Here is a 15,925-nt window from a genome sequence, read left to right as displayed (position 1 = left end):
AGATGATCAGAGGCAAGATGAGTTGCAACACATCAGTCCAGAGTTTCTCTATTTGAAGAAATAACACATTTTACCTGTTCTGGTAACATGAATCTATACCTGTGTTTTGGCACCATACATGGATTTATCCTTATGTGGATTCTCACTAGAAAATACTCCCCAGATACTTGGTGTCCTATGAACCACATTAAACCTTCCTCTTCCTCACAGGATTTCAGTTGCAATGCTATAAACATTGATGGCAATCTGATTCGGGCACTTCAAAGTGGCAACAGGAGCCCCTCCAAGAAATTGTATCCTTGTGATTGCATCACTAGGTGAAGCCCTCTGCCTACTTGGCCCCTTTCAGCAGTTCTCCTTGGGAGACTATAACTAAAGGCCAAAATACAAACAGGATAGAGGTGCACTGATCATCAGGATAAGGTCTGAGCATAGATATGTACCAAATACATGGAGGCATCAGGTAAGAAAGAGATGTTCCAGCTACCCATATGTGCTATTTATGAACTTTACAGCCTATTTTTATGAAGTTCAAATACCCCAAAAAAATACAGGGAAAAAGTCAAAGTAGGCATTTCAGGATAAACAATGATAGTGGATGAATATACTTATTAAAAATTTATGCTCAATGCTAGGACTATTCAAGTATGAAAATAATGTAAGAGTAAAATCTTCTGAATTGTTTTATGTAAATTGAAGGCAGAGCTCCATAGATGTCAGAGTATAATTCTGACTTCTTTCAGGTGTGCTGTGGTGAGGGTTTAAGGAAGCATAAGCAACTATGTCTAGACAGTGAGCATGCCAGCAACCATGCCACCAGAGAAGGTATAACAGGGTTTTTTAAATTATAGTTTTGTATTTAAATTGTGTCTGTACTCCTGGGTTATCACATTCTTTATCCAATGGGTTCTTGATGTTTATAATCAGGTTAGATTGAGAGCCAAGGTCAAGAGAAAACGGTTAGGGAAACTGAGATGTCAGGATAAGAGGGATTCCACCATAGTCTTGAGATTTATGAAGGTGATGTCACATATCAGACAATAAGTGTTGGTTGTTGTAATGGTCCTAATTTTCTCTGAAAACTTGCTGTTTGATAACTCATACTGGAAAACATATTGTCCTTATCTCCTGAAAATAGCATCTTGGTACATAATGGCTTCTAAGTGTGGCCCACATGTGCATCAAGCCAAAGTCTGCCAGGATCTATCTCTGCTGTGGCCCAGATGTCACAAATGCCTCTGAGTTGATCATATCTCCAGTGTTCGATGAATGGTGTTACCCACGATGCTTGAAGTTAAATTTGACACAGGCTTCTTCTTGGTATGCAGCTCCCAGCTTACACGATACTAATTGGATGTCAGGCATCAATTTACGAAGACTTGTTTATGCATCTAAAAGTTTTGTCTTTGATCAACAGAGTATTGCCTTGGGGGAAAATCAGGTTGTCTCAATTATTCCATGTGTTATTTAATCATTAGAGCATGGCCATGTGATTTGGTCATTAAGGAGAGTCCCTGTCCCATTGAGGGCTATGTTGTATGGACCTGGCTCTCTTGATCTGAATGTAGTACTGGGTCATATGAAGAGTGTGTGGCCCACACACCCTTGAATTTGGGCTGCACCCATAGTACTCAATAGTTAGGGGACTGACAGAATCCAACTGCCATCACTTTATGATCTTTGCCCTTATTTAAGTCTTCAGAAAATTCCATAGTTTTAAAGGGAATTCACGCTTCCAAAAGTAGTGTGTGATCCAGATCACACTTGAGATCAGTTGTCTTTGATTTATGGTATTCAACATAAGATCAGGACACAGGGGATTCCTGGGTGTGGCCCACACAACCTTGATACCAGAATATGCCCATGTTATTTGATATTCAAATCTGGTCCAGATTATATGATGATTGTGAAGTGGTCTTCACTTCCTGATTTGAGAATGTTTCCTGGGTTGTGTTAAAGGAGGGTGTAGTCCATAATTCTTGAGGTTATATAATAGATCTCTATGATTAAAACACCAAACCTTATCAGTACAATGGTTCTGTTTTGTTGAACGTATTGGTCTGGACTTACCCACACTTCACACCCTTCAACTTTTCCTGAATTATGTGAAGTCTAAATAGCAGGTAGTCAGACTTGAATAGAGAGCAGAGCCCCCACACACATGATTACAAAGTCTGCCCATATTGTTTGATGGTCATTTGCTGGTCAGACTCCATGAAGGATTTGTTTTGCCTGGCTCTTCTGAACTGAGAATGTAGCCTGTGCTGGGAAAAGTGAAGTTGTAGCCCAAGCATACTTGAAGCTTGACCCAGGTGCTAGGTGTTCAGGGAGCCTCCAGCTTGCATTGCTATCACATGGTAGTCAGTCATGGATGACTTCTATATGATTCCATGTTTGGCTTAGGGACAATATATACTGAACCTAAATAGGGACAGATACAGTCGAATCAATTTTTATATGTATGGCCATTCCATTTGGTCATTAATGTGAGCACTTAACTCAATTAGGGGTATCCTGTGGCCGTTTTCTTTGTGGCAACAGTATAGGAAGTGTTGTAAGTAAGTCCAAGAGTATCAAGAAACAAGCTAGGATATGTCCTCATTGATGGTTTGGTTGGTTTTAAAATAACAATTGAAATTATGTCCTTGGATCAGAGTACATGCTCTATCCACAATGTTGCTTCACTTTAGGTTTGACTGAGGCACACACTTTTGTTTGGGTTCAGGTCTCTTTGGGTGACAGCTAATCTTGGCTAATTTCACATTAGAGTTTGAGTCTCAATATCCTCACTGTCAGAATGAGCCCTAGGCACATATTTTATTGGTTTGGCCAACTCCTTTCATTTGAAGGAGTAGCACAGGACCAAATTTTTTATTCTTGGACCCAAGCACTTAATGGGTAAGGGATTGGCCCAGGTCCACACATTTCCTTTTTTTGGGTACAATGCCTCTTTAGGGTAGGTTTTTGGCCCAGGCCCAAAACACTTTTTGCTTTGGACCTGGGCTTTTTTGGGTCAAGGATTAGCTCAGGTCCACATTTCTTCTGTAGGCCCAGGCCTCTTCATGTTAGGGATAAACCCAGGCCAAGGCCCAGATCACTTATTGTTCTTGGTCTAGGTCTCTTCAGGGTTAGGTAGAGAACTAGATCCACATTACTTCTTTCTTGGAAACCAGTATTCCTCAGGGTGAAGGATTGGCCCAGGCCACTGGCTCAGTGTGCTTTGGGCCCAAGCCTCTTCAGGGTCAAGGCTCATATCTCCAATTGTTTGGGTCCAAGCGTTTTAAGGATCCTGGATTGGCCCAGACCTACATTTCTTATTCTGTGTGCCTGAGCCTCTTCGGAGTGAGGGATAGACCCAGGTACATACCACTATTTGCTTTGGGCTTAAGCTTTTTCAGGGACAGTCATTAGCCCAGGTCCACTCTTCTTTAGGCCCAGGCTGCTTCAGGTTTAGCGATAGGCCCAGGCCCATATCACATCTTTCTTTGCACCTAGGCCTCTTCAGGGTCAGGGATTGGCTGAGATCCACACACCTTTTGGTTTGGGCCCTGTATGCTTCAAGGTTAGGGACTATCCCAGGCCCACCTCTCTTCTTTCTTTGGACCTGGGCTTCTTCAGGATAATGGAATTGCCCAGGTTCATATCTCCTCTTGTTAAGGCTCTGGCATCTTCAGGGACAGGGTACCTGTTTTTCCTCATGGTTGTGGTAGATCTTTTTCTGTTCCATGTTTGTAGAAAGCTACTTTTAATGTTAATTTTGCTTTATTTTCAGCATTTCTGAAAAAAAAGTAGAAGGTGGATATTGATACGGAAAAATTCTTGGTTTCCTCTGGCATCACAAATGTACTCAGAACATCCCTGACCTGTTTTTAGGGAAGCATACACACACATACACACACACACACACACACACACACACACACACACACACACACATACACACACACACACACACACACACACACACAGAGAGAGAGAGAGAGAGAGAGAGAGAGAGAGAGAGAGAGAGAGAGAGAGTCCACAATCCAGGTGAAACATACTATACATTTTACAAATAGAAAGATGAAGTAATTAGGATAGTGAAAAGATATGAGCAAGGTAACCTGTCCCCATCTCTGTGCACCAAACATTGCACTCCTTTTTTGTGATATCTCTAAGTGCTAGTACTTCCATAAGTGCCAGCACTTCCCCAGTGCAGATAGCTCTTGCTTTGAAGGGGGCAGGAGTTAGCACCCTTGAAGTGATAAGGCCCACTCTTGAGCTATGGGAAAGAGACAATTAGATGTCCCTAGACAGCTGTGATCAGTTTGTTAAAACAAACTGGCCCTCGATAACAGAATGAGTTATACTTCCCAGGTCAAAAAGTTCCTTTTCCAGCTGCACAATTCCACCTCACTATCTGAACAAATGTTTTTGCGTTTGAAGGAGGGAACTCCTTTATCACTTACTCAGTCATGCAATGCCAAGGCTTGAGATGCCCAGCTTATGCATTAATGGGATGAAGGTCCTTTGTCCTGTGAAGGCTCAATGCCCCAGTCTAGGGAAATGCCAGGGCAGTGAAGGGATGGTATCCTCTCTCTGCATGCTGTGCATGGTTACATTCTGTGTGGGTGTCTCTTTGGTCCTTACTACTACAAGTCTTCTCAACCCCCAGCCTCAGACATTGAACTAAGGCTTTATCACCTCTTTTAAGAAAGATACCTGTCAGATACAACAGGACCTCTGGTTTGAGCAAAGAAGGATCCGGCAAAGAAACAGAACGAAAACACGACCCGGTGAGAGAGAGACCCAACCGCCTGGTCAGGTGGGCACTCCTGAGGCTGCAGAGCGGAAGAGACCACCAACACTGCTCACCCCTGCCCACATCCCTGGCCCAAGAGGAAACTGTATAAGGCCTCTGGGCTCCCGTGGGGGAGGGCCCAGGAGCAGCAGATCCCCTGCCAGAGACACCGCCGGACCCTGAAGGAAACAGACCGAATAAACAGTCCTCTGCACCCAAATCCCGTGGGAGGGAGAGCTAAACCTTCAGAGAGGCAGACAAGCCTGGGAAACCAGAAGAGACTGCTCCCTGCACACACATCTCGGACGCCAGAGGAAAAAGCCAAAGACCATCTGGAACCCTGGTGCACTGAAGCTCCCAGAAGGGGCAGCACAGGTCTTCCTGGTTGCTGCCGCTGCAGAGAGCCCCTGGGCAGCACCCCACGAGCGAACCTGAGCCTCTGGACCACAGGTAAGACCAAATTTTCTGCTGCAAGAAAGCTGCCTGGTGAACTCAAGACACAGGCCCACAGGAACAGCTGAAGACCTGTAGAGAGGAAAAACTACACGCCCGAAAGCAGAACACTCTGTCCCCATAACTGACTGAAAGAGAGGAAAACAGGTCTACAGCACTCCTGACACACAGGCTTATAGGACAGTCTAGCCACTGTCAGAAATAGCAGAACAAAGTAACACTAGAGATAATCTGATGGCGAGAGGCAAGCGCAGGAACCCAAGCAACAGAAACCAAGACTACATGCCATCATCGGAGCCTAATTCTCCCACCAAAACAAACATGGAATATCCAAACACACCAGAAAAGCAAGATCTAGTTTCAAAATCATATTTGATCATGATGCTGGAGGACTTCAAGAAAGACATGAACACACTTAGGGAAACACAGGAAAACATTAATAAACAAGTAGAAGCCTACTGATAGGAATCGCAAAAATCCCTGAAAGAATTCCAGGAAAACACAATCAAACAGTTGAAGGAATTAAAAATGGAAATAGAAGCAATCAAGAAAGAACACATGGAAATAACCCTGGATATAGAAAACCAAAAGAAGAGACAAGGAGCTGTAGATACAAGCTTCACCAACAGAATACAAGAGATGGAAGAGAGAATCTCAGGAGCAGAAGATTCCATAGAAATCATTGACTCAACGGTCAAAGATAATGTAAAGCAGAAAAAGCTACTGGTCCAAAACATACAGGAAATCCAGGACTCAATGAGAAGATCAAACCTAAGGATAATAGGTATAGAAGAGAGTGAAGACTCCCAGCTCAAAGGACCAGTAAATATCTTCAACAAAATCATAGAAGAAAACTTCCCTAACCTAAAAAAAGAGATACCCATAGACATACAAGAAGCCTACAGAACTCCAAATAGATTGGACCAGAAAAGAAACACCTCCCGTCACATAATTGTCAAAACACCAAACGCACAAAATAAAGAAAGAATATTAAAAGCAGTAAGGGAAAAAGGTCAAGTAACATATAAAGGGAGACCTATCAGAATCACACCAGACTTCTCGCCAGAAACTATGAAGGCCAGAAGATCCTGGACTGATGTCATACAGACCCTAAGAGAACACAAATGCCATCCCAGGTTACTGTATCCAGCAAAACTCTCAATTAACATTGATGGAGAAACCAAGATATTCCATGACAAAACCAAATTTACACAATATCTTTCTACAAATCCAGCACTACAAAGGATAATAAATGGTAAAGCCCAACATAAGGAGGCAAGCTATACCCTAGAAGAAGCAAGAAACTAATCGTCTTGGCAACAAAACAAAGAGAATGAAAGCACACAAACATAACCTCACATCCAAATATGAATATAAAGGGAAACAATAATCACTATTCCTTAATATCACTCAATATCAATGGCCTCAACTCCCCAATAAAAAGACATAGATTAACAAACTGGATACGCAACGAGGACCCTGCATTCTGCTGCCTACAGGAAACACACCTCAGTGACAAAGACAGACACTACCTCAGAGTGAAAGGCTGGAAAACAACTTTCCAAGCAAATGGTCAGAAGAAGCAAGCTGGAGTAGCCATTCTAATATCAAATAAAATCAATTTCCAACTAAAAGTCATCAAAAAAGATAAGGAAGGACACTTCATATTCATCAAAGGAAAAATCCACCAAGATGAACTCTCAATCCTAAATATCTATGCCCCAAATACAAGGGCACCTTCATACGTAAAAGAAACCTTACTAAAGCTCAAAACACACATTGCACCTCACACAATAATAGTGGGAGATTTCAACACCCCACTCTCATCAATGGACAGATCATGGAAACAGAAATTAAACAGTGATGTCGACAGACTAAGAGAAGTCATGAGCCAAATGGACTTAACGGATATTTATAGAACATTCTATCCTAAAGCAAAAGGATATACCTTCTTCTCAGCTCCTCATGGTACTTTCTCCAAAATTGACCATATAATTGGTCAAAAAACGGGCCTCAACAGGTACAGAAAGATAGAAATAATCCCATGCGTGCTATCGGACCACCACGGCCTAAAACTGGTCTTCAATAACAATAAGGGAAGAATGCCCACATATACGTGGAAATTGAACAATGCTCTACTCAATGATAACCTGGTCAAGGAAGAAATAAAGAAAGAAATTAAAAACTTTTTAGAATTTAATGAAAATGAAGATACAACATACTCAAACTTATGGGACACAATGAAAGCTGTGCTAAGAGGAAAACTCATAGCGCTGAGTGCCTGCAGAAAGAAACAGGAAAGAGCATATGTCAGCAGCTTGACAGCACACCTAAAAGCTCTAGAACAAAAAGAAGCAAATACACCCAGGAGGAGTAGAAGGCAGGAAATAATCAAACTCAGAGCTGAAATCAACCAAGTAGAAACAAAAAGGACCATAGAAAGAATCAACAGAACCAAAAGTTGGTTCTTTGAGAAAATCAACAAGATAGATAAACCCTTAGCCAGACTAACGAGAGGACACAAAGAGTGCGTCCAAATTAACAAAATCAGAAATGAAAAGGGAGACATAACTACAGATTCAGAGGAAATTCAAAAAATCATCAGATCTTACTATAAAAACCTATATTCAACAAAATTTGAAAATCTTCAGGAAATGGACAATTTCCTAGACAGATACCAGGTATCGAAGTTAAATCAGGAACAGATAAACCAGTTAAACAACCCCATAACTCCTAAGGAAATAGAAGCAGTCATTAAAGGTCTCCCAACCAAAAAGAGCCCAGGTCCAGACGGGTTTAGTGCAGAATTCTATCAAACCTTCATAGAAGACCTCATACCAATATTATCCAAACTAGTCCACAAAATTGAAACAGATGGAGCCCTACCGAATTCCTTCTACGAAGCCACAATTAATCTTATACCTGAACCACACAAAGACACAACAAAGAAAGAGAACTTCAGACCAATTTCCCTTATGAATATCGACGCAAAAATACTCAACAAAATTCTGGCAAACCGAATTCAAGAGCACATCAAAACAATCATCCACCATGATCAAGTAGGCTTCATCCCAGGCATGCAGGGATGGTTTAATATACGGAAAACCATCAACGTGATCCATTATATAAACAAACTGAAAGAACAGAACCACATGATCATTTCATTAGATGCCGAGAAAGCATTTGACAAAATTCAACACCCCTTCATGATAAAAGTCATGGAAAGAATAGGAATTCAAGGCCCATACCTAAACATAGTAAAAGCCATATACAGCAAACCAGTTGCTAACATTAAACTAAATGGAGAGAAACTTGAAGCAATCCCACTAAAATCAGGGACTAGACAAGGCTGCCCACTCTCTCCCTACTTATTCAATATAGTTCTTGAAGTTCTAGCCAGAGCAATCAGACAACAAAAGGAGATCAAAGGGATACAGATCGGAAAAGAAGAGGTCAAAATATCACTATTTGCAGATGACATGATAGTATATTTAAGTGATCCCAAAAGCTCCACCAGAGAACTACTAAAGCTGATAAACAACTTCAGCAAAGTGGCTGGGTATAAAATTAACTCAAATAAATCAGTTGCCTTCCTCTATACAAAAGAGAAACAAGCCGGGAAAGAAATTAGGGAAACGACACCCTTCATAATAGACCCAAATAATATAAAGTACCTCGGTGTGACTTTAACCAAGCAAGTAAAAGATCTGTACAATAAGAACTTCAAGACGGGGCTGGGGATTTAGCTCAGTGGTAGAGCGCTTACCTAGCAAGCGCAAGGCCCTGGGTTCGGTCCCCAGCTCCGAAAAAAAGAACCAAAAAAAAAAAAAAAAAGAACTTCAAGACACTGAGGAAAGAAATTGAAGAAGACCTCAGAAGATGGAAAGATCTCCCATGCTCATGGATTGGCAGGATTAATATAGTAAAAATGACCATTTTACCAAAAGCAATCTACAGATTCAATGCATTCCCCATCAAAATACCAATCCAATTCTTCAAAGAGTTAGACAGAACAATTTGCAAATTCATCTGGAATAACAAAAACCCAGGATAGCTAAAGCTATCCTCAAGAATAAAAGGACTTCAGGGGGAATCACTATCCCTGAACTCAAGCAGTATTACAGAGCAATAGTGATAAAAACTGCATGGTATTGGTACAGAGACAGACAGATAGACCAATGGAATAGAATTGAAGACCCAGAAATGAACCCACACACCTATGGTCACTTGATTTTTGACAAAGGAGCCAAAACCATCCAATGGAAAAAAGATAGCATTTTCAGCAAATGGTGCTGGTTCAACTGGAGGGCAACATGTAGAAGAATGCAAATCGATCCATGCTTATCACACTGTACAAAGCTTAAGTCCAAGTGGATCAAGGACCTCCACATCAAACCAGACACACTCAAACTAATAGAAGAAAAACTAGGGAAGCATCTGGAACACATGGGCACTGGAAAAAATTTCCTGAACAAAACACCAATGGCTTATGCTCTAAGATCACGAATCGACAAATGGGATCTCATAAAACTGCAAAGCTTCTGTAAGGCAAAGGACACGGTGGTTAGGACAAAACGGCAACCAACAGATTGGGAAAAGATCTTTACCAATCCTACAACAGATAGAGGCCTTATATCCAAAATATACAAAGAACTCAAGAAGTTAGACCGCAGGGAAACAAATAACCCTATTAAAAAATGGGGTTCAGAGCTAAACAAAGAATTCACAGCTGAGGAATGCCGAATGGCTGAGAAATGTTCAACATCTTTAGTCATAAGGGAAATGCAAATCAAAACAACCCTGAGATTTCACCTCACACCAGTGCGATTGGCTAAGATCAAAAACTCAGGTGACAGCAGATGCTGGCGAGGATGTGGAGAAAGAGGAACACTCCTCCATTGTTGGTGGGATTGCAGACTGGTAAAACCATTCTGGAAATCAGTCTGGAGGTTCCTCAGAAAATTGGACACTGAACTGCCTGAGGATCCAGCTATACCTCTCTTGGGCATATACCCAAAAGATGCCTCAACATATAAAAGAGACACGTGCTCCACTATGTTCATCGCAGCCTTATTTATAATAGCCAGAAAATGGAAAGAACCCAGATGCCCTTCAACAGAGGAATGGATACAGAAAATGTGGTACATCTACACAATGGAATATTACTCAGCTATCAAAAACAACGAGTTTATGAAATTCGTAGGCAAATGGTTGGAACTGGAAAATATCATCCTGAGTGAGCTAACCCAATCACAGAAAGACATACATGGTATGCACTCATTGATAAGTGGCTATTAGCCCAAATGCTTGAATTACCCTAGATCCCTAGAACAAACGAAACTCAAGACGGATGATCAAAATGTGAATGCTTCACTCCTTCTTTAAATGAGGAAAAAGAATACCCTTGGCAGGGAAGGGAGAGGCAAAGATTAAATCAGAGACTTAAGGAACACCCATTCAGAGTCTGCCCCACATGTGGCCCATACATATACAGCCACCCAATTAGACAAGATGGATGAAGCAAAGAAGTGCAGACCGACAGGAGCCGGATGTAGATCGCTCCTGAGAGACACAGCCTGAATACAGCAAATACAGAGGCGAATGCCAGCAGCAAACCACTGAACTGAGAATAGGTCCCCTATTGAAGGAATCAGAGAAAGAACTGGAAGAGCTTGAAGGGGCTCGAGACCCCAAAAGTACAACAATGCCAAGCAACCAGAGCTTCCAGGGACTAAGCCACTACCTAAAGACTATACATGGACTGACCCTGGACTCTGACCCCATAGGTAGCAATGAATATCCTAGTAAGAGCACCAGTGGAAGGGGAAGCCCTGGGTCCTGCTAAGACTGAACCCCCAGTGAACTAGTCTATGGGGGGAGGGCGGCAATGGGGGGGAGGGTTGGGAGGGGAACACCCATAAGGAAGGGGAGGGGGGAGGGGGATGTTTGCCCGGAAACCGGGAAAGGGAATAACACTCGAAATGTATATAAGAAATACTCAAGTTAATAAAAAAAAAAAAAGAAAAAAAAAAAAGAAAAAAAAAGAAAGATACCTGTCACATTTCTACACTAATGTGAGACCAGGTCTTCACACAATAAATTTTCTGCATAGACTTAATAAAAGGGATCCTTGCCACCTGTTCTGTTTTTAAATGCTCACTATAACGGATTATCCACCTCCATAACTGCCATGGTTATAGAGCACACCTATAACCATGATCATTACTCACTATATGAGGTCACAGAGGCCAGGCCTCATTCTGTTGAGAAAGCTTAAAGACTATCCAGGCACACAAGCTCACATCCAGTTCTCCCTATCCTTCAGGAACGTTTACCCCTGGGAAGAGCTAGGAGAGTAGAGATGGGTCATACTGAGTTTCAGCATGCAAAGTTCAAATCTTGGTCTATAATTTCTGCTGCTCAGTTTATCAGCAAGTTTCTCTTGGCATGAGATTTGAAATGTGCCATCTGCAGGATTTGGTGTACAAGGCTGATTGAAAATTTATTCCTTCACTCCCTAAAACAAGGCTTGAAGTGGCAATGTCCAGAAAGCAGGATGCCATGAAGTTTCTCTGTTTCTGCCATTGTATTCTATGACTTCTGAGATGTCACCGGAGAAGACCGTAACTGCAGTTTGGAATCTCGAGTTCTGGGCAGCGGTAACTCTGCCACAGCTGTTGTCACCTTTTCTCACAAATATAGGTGGAGATTAGTAGAGGAAAACTTGTTCCACACATACTCACACTCTCACATACACATGTACACAGAAATTCATACACAAATATATTAACATGTTTCATGACTAAATGTATCTATTAAAAGTAGTTGATGTGAGAGTCTGAAATCATTCTCTGCATATTCAGGGAAGGCCCTATGAGCTGAATATAAGGATGCTTTCCATAAAGGTTTATGTCTGGAAAAGCTCAAGAAAACATCCCAATCTACCCTGTGCTGCATGTGTTCCCTGAGCAGATGTCACAGAGGGGTGAGGTGTGCTCATCTTTAGTCTTCTATAGGCTTAAGCCTTGAGCCATAGACAAGGCCCTGATTTTTTTATTTCCAGAGGCCTTTCTTCTGGACATGTATATATTATCTACTCTGAGTTTTTATATAGCATGCCATTCTGCATACATGCTTGTTGCTTGTGTTTACTGCTCTTTTGGTCTCTTACCTGGAATCCTGATCAAGAACTGCACTGAACCCCAGCACTGCCATTCAAGTCCTTGCCTCTTACTTTTACTTGTTTTCCTGTTTACATGAATGCACATGTACACACACACACACACACACACACACACACACACACACACACACACACACACACACAAGCATTCATGTACACATGCAATGCAAATCATATAACTTGAATTTTAATGTGAATAGTGTACAGGGTTGAGTGTGGGAATGTTATTTTCTGTTTTACCCCTGCGTTTGATAATGTTGGGACAAACATGGATACAAAAGACAAGATTGCTTGCTGTGAATAAGCAATGTCTCTTTAGATCCTCAGACTGTAGGACTCTGAAGCATTTCCTACCTGCCCTGGACATTATGGGCTGCCATAGCTGATAGTTTTGCCTTGCTTGGGTCACAAGAGCAGAGCTTCATCCTGCACCAGCATGGAGTCTGGAGGTTTTTCATGTGGTACAGTCTGGTATAGTCCTCGTTAGACCTTATTCTCTGATGAGTTGTGCACGTCATCTCCCCAAGTCCTTGTTTGTCAAGTTCCTTGGCACAAATCCCACTGATACTGCCATTGTTTTTCTACTGCTGTAGCTCAGGTCCTGTTAAAGGTCACTTCAAGGACCACATTGTGCCTCAAACCTTTTATCACCCCTATCTCCTACTACAATACATTTAAGTTGAATGTATTGTAGGCCTTCATCCTAGGAATCCTGTTTGTATTTCTCCAACTATATAACCTAAAAATACCTTCAAGTCTATCTGAATCCCACACACCCTGGTAGACACTGCACTTCCAACCATTAAAGCTATAGCCAATGTCAGTAATTTATTATATGAGGTAACAGAAGCTTGACCACACTTCTGTCCAGCTTCTTCCTATGTGCCTCAATGTAGCATGAAGAACAATCATGCTTTCTCACACTGTGCTAGGCATATTTTCCCAGCAATTGGGAGGTTGTACATGTAGTGAGGTCAATGCCAAAACATGATTTTACCCTGACTCATGTCACAGTGTGTCTATCTGTAGAGGAGTATATGTGTCATTATTCGATAACATCTACATAAATGTTCACACATGGATGTGGACCTGCAGACAGGAGCACACATGAGCATACAAAGTGAGAGCATTGATGTTAGTACTGAACTTGAGAACCAAGTCATGCCATGGTGATGCCTGTGATAATGACATTGATGCTTGTTCCCAGATTGTGGTAGCTATATTGTCATTACTGGAACTGAAGTCCTCAGAAAAGATCAGACATCAGTAAGTTAGATGTTTTCTCTCCTTCCCTGGACACACTGCATGTGGTCAACGTGGGCATGCAAATTGCAGAGTTTCTTCCATCCTTTCCTAATCTGGAGCTAGGGTCCAGACACATCTATGTGGCTTCATTCCAAGGGGAGTGGAGGGGTTCTTCTACCTGTGTTTTTGAGTGGTCCCTACACTACTATGGGACTTCTTATTTCTGCTGTTTCTAAGAACAGGTTGTCCTCCATAATACACACTTCAAGTCCCTCACTATGTTTCAGCTCCCCTCTCCCACCATTTTAGGACTCAATGAAGCAGTGAGTTAGTTACTCACAGGTTGAATTTTGAGTAGTATTCATTCCAGAAAACAGCCCAAACCTGGGCAGACAGAGTGTGCTTGATGTGAATCCAAGCTCTCCTTGCTGGACTCTGGGTTATCTTCAGCCTAAGAACACTGTTGTTACTAGGGCAGGGATCTATCCTGTGATGTCATAGACACCTCACTTCATTCTGAGAACCATTAGAGACATCCAGCCTGTACTTATCTCCTGGCTTGGTCCATTCTTGTTTTCTGCCAGACTATGTACAGGCATCCCAGCAGTACTTAGATTTGGGGAAGTAGCTGAAAGAGTTTTTTAAAGGCACTTCCCTGGGAATGACCTACTTGTATTTCCTGACAGCCCTCCACTTTTCCACATTACCTTCATCCACGAGAGGAAGAACACAGTGGACAAAGCAGCTTTCTCAGCTCAAATGTCTGAACCTCACACTCTGTCTTTCCTCTTAGATCATCTAATGCTTTTATGGTTTATTTCTGTTTTACAGCCTACAGGGTAACATATTGTGCCCCTTTTATCTGACTCCAAAAATAACCACATATTGTTTTCTATGTCACCTCTGTACACCATTAATCTTTTAGATTGCCTGCAATGCCCATGCCTCTGGGTTTTTGAGTTAACAGTACAAAAATACATAGAGGGTTAGAGAATAAATAAATAGAGCATGGATATGTTATAATGGATGGTTTTTCAGGTAGAGCTCAACCTAAGAACAATACCAACCAACCAGTGCTCCCAGGGATTAAACCACCATCCAAAGAGTACACATGAACAGACCCATGGCTCCAGTTGCATATGTAGCAGAGGATGGTCTTGTTAGGTACCAATGAGAGGAGAAACCCTTGGTCCTGCCAAGGATCCATACTCCAGTGTAGGGAAATGTCAGGGCAGGGAGGCGGAAGGGGTGAGTGGATGAGTGGGGGAACATTCTCATAGTAGAAGGGGGACGAGAATGGAATAGGGGTTTTTGGACAGGAATCCAGAAAAGGGGATAATATTTGAAATGTAAATAAAAACTATCAAAAAAGAGATACAGACCTCTGTGCACTTAGATTTACTCAGTCAAACTTCTATCTGAGTAACCATGTAAGTGTATGTTCATGCTGACCAGAAATGTGCCGAGTCACCTGTCCCCATGCACTGGAAGGTTAAGTTGTGGTAAGCTGGTTTTATAAGTTCTTCTCTGACCTGGATATTTTACAGCTTGACCTGTACCGGAGCTGTAGTCTTCAACTTCCAGAGTTCTGCTGTGTTTCTCAGGAAGGGATGCTGCGTATAAACAATGATTGAGACTCAAAATGGGATTGCTGGCCACTCATAGTCATGGGGGCATGGAGTGTTCTTTGTAGTGAGTTAGGATGTTGTAAGGCTCAACCATTAATCATGAATTGCTATACACCTTGACTCAATTTCCTGGTTCTGACTTGGAGAGACAAAGTTCAACCTCTGGCAAGGTAACATATTAATGTAGTTACCGTGTGTGTGTGTGTTTGCATTCAGATTGCCTCCCACATATCATGACTGATGACCTCGTGGGTGTCATTTGTAGATTGTAGGAAGTCAATATGCTTGATGAAGGAACTGGCATTTACAGGACGTGAATGGGGTAGCCACTGTGGTCTCCTGAAGCTAGCCATGTTCTGTCTTCCCCAAATGCTCATTATAGTGGTTTCTGACTATCCAATATGGAATACAAGTTATATGTGGTAATATTTGGGTGCAGACAGCCTTGTAGCATTTGTGACTATGAGAAATTGACCTCTCTATTCAAAGCATGACTTTCTCTTGGGGCTAAGAAGGCAATGTCTGATCAAACCTAAGTAAAAGCCTAGAATTAACATTTAAAGTAAAGTTAATTTTTTTTTCGGAGCTGAGGACTGAACCCAGGGCCTTGTGGTTGCTAGGCAAGTGCTCTACTCT

The 15,925-nt window shown here is 41.9% G+C and overlaps 1 long non-coding RNA gene across 1 annotated transcript; it reads right to left on the bottom strand.

Moving 5' to 3' along the window:
• Positions 1-821: 821 nt before the first annotated feature.
• On the bottom strand, positions 822-14,132 carry LOC134486775 (uncharacterized). The gene is made up of 2 exons (XR_015686015.1): positions 14,002-14,132; positions 822-3,777 (listed from the first exon to the last, which is right to left on the bottom strand). It is a non-coding gene; the product is annotated as an uncharacterized LOC134486775 (long non-coding RNA).
• Between the last annotated feature and the right edge of the window lie 1,793 nt (positions 14,133-15,925).

This window comes from Rattus norvegicus, chromosome 4 (genome assembly GCF_021556685.1).
Source record: "Rattus norvegicus strain SHRSP/BbbUtx chromosome 4, alternate assembly SHRSP_T2T, whole genome shotgun sequence".
Classification (NCBI taxonomy): Eukaryota; Metazoa; Chordata; class Mammalia; order Rodentia; family Muridae; genus Rattus; species Rattus norvegicus.
Note: the sequence above shows the minus strand (reverse complement) of the source record. Positions and strands in the feature narration are given on the sequence as shown.